At 45.8% G+C, this 1,726-nt stretch overlaps 1 protein-coding gene across 7 annotated transcripts in view; it reads left to right on the top strand.

Annotated features, from left to right (window-relative positions):
• Positions 1-169, top strand: part of LOC126573235 (protein timeless) — a 14,521-nt gene extending 14,352 nt beyond the window's left edge. For all 7 annotated transcript variants that reach the window (XM_050233199.1, XM_050233196.1, XM_050233197.1 and 4 more), the window contains one exon: positions 1-169. This exon is cut by the window's left edge and continues 983 nt beyond it. The gene's annotated coding sequence lies outside the window, so the exon portion shown is untranslated.
• The last annotated feature ends 1,557 nt before the right edge of the window (positions 170-1,726 follow it).

Raw genomic sequence — 1,726 nt, 5'->3', positions numbered from 1 at the left:
AGTACGAAAGAGATTGTTACAAAAGGATAGGCGGAATTAAATATAAAGTCAAAAGCTTTTTCTGATATACGCACCTCTAAGGTGGAACTGTAGAGAATAAAAGAACGGTGTTGCATGTGGCTTTTAAAAGTTGAAATGAAAAATATATGTATTTACTTTGTCAAAATCAGCTCTGTAAGTGTTGAAAATTATTATTTCGTTGCTAATCCATATGAAACGCTATAACTGCGTTGCAACCAATCGATTATCGGTAAGTTATTGATTTCAAAAGCGGCCAACGATCACAGCGTGAACCAATGACATTACATCAATTAAAATTCGATGGCACATGATAACACCCAGAACATTTACTACCGACACCCATGTCCTGTGACACTTGCCCAAGTGCCACTGGTTCCCCGGTGTTCGCTTATCTGATTCGTTGATGACAACCAATTCCCTGATCTTTCGTCACCATCACATGCCCTGGACTGAAGGCTCGTTTGTAGGTAGCCCGCACTCCACACGACAGAAACACAGACCAGCTGTCCGGATCGAACATATGTTCAGGGTTTTGCAAATGCAATTTCCACTCGTGCACAAAGTCCCAGCTTCTTTCACTGAAGAACATGTGCGGATCGTGGCCGTGTCTAATTGAAAAGTCGTGACAGCGATCGACGTGCGACGATCGGCCAAAAGCCAATACAAAAGCCACAAAGTGTCACGCTGCCAATGGTGGCCAAGCTAGTCCGATGCTAATGACCCAGTACAGGGCAGAGTATCAGATACGTGAGCCTAAAGTTGCTTGAGTAGAGCGAGTCCACACTATGGCCGCGATTGACCCTAGGCGCGGTAAAACGACCACTCTCGATGACATGATAGCGACTTACGGGTGGGAAAGTCCATCACGTATTGCAACATGATTTTCTATGTATCTTGAGTTTGTTTTTGAGCTAACATTACAGTGCCTTGGACACACCGCTAAAAGACAGTAACATTATGACATAAACATGATTGAACAGATCAACATATGAACCATAAAAATCGCATGGCGAGCACATGTCAAAGCTGGATCAATGGGCATTCAATTCGGAAGTCAACCGATTCCATTCAAAGGACGGCGACGTTAGTGTCAATCGTGCATAGGACGGTAATTAGCTGTTCGCTTCGAAGATCAAGATCATATCCGGTTTCCGCAGGCAAGGAACGATCTGATGTCACGCGCCAACCTCGTATTTCATCCATTATTGATGAGCCCGTCTCAATCGACAGCCGTTTGGCATGGCTAGGCAGTGTATGCCACCGAGTTCAGGCGCCGTTGCGCAACCTAAAATTCCATTCACAAGAAGGTCTTGAAAACGCCCGAAGGCATTTTGCGACGAAGAAAACTTTGCCGCATTAAGTGAACTTGAACTACATGGTCGTTCCGGTCAGTTGATGCTCACTGCGGTACACCGCCTGGCACCGAAATGGTCTGCCAACGTTTCAAAGTAGAGTTCACGAATCTGCCTCTGCACCCATGTTTGGGTTATGTGTCGTGGAGAAACGTAGCTTCCGGTAATTCGACTGCTCGGGCGGATCCTGTAGCGAGGACGTTGTGATGTTGCGAAAATGAAATCGTGAGTGTTAATCACCACCGGCAATTGAAGGGTTATAGGTGTCTATGATATGATATTCGATCAACTCGTGTGACAATAGTCGAAGGGCGCATATGACCACACCCGCCGAAGGCCACTGATCTCTTGCC

Source organism: Anopheles aquasalis, chromosome 2, assembly GCF_943734665.1.
Source record: "Anopheles aquasalis chromosome 2, idAnoAquaMG_Q_19, whole genome shotgun sequence".
Taxonomy (NCBI): Eukaryota; Metazoa; Arthropoda; class Insecta; order Diptera; family Culicidae; genus Anopheles; species Anopheles aquasalis.
This window is presented reverse-complemented; position numbering and strand designations above follow the sequence as displayed.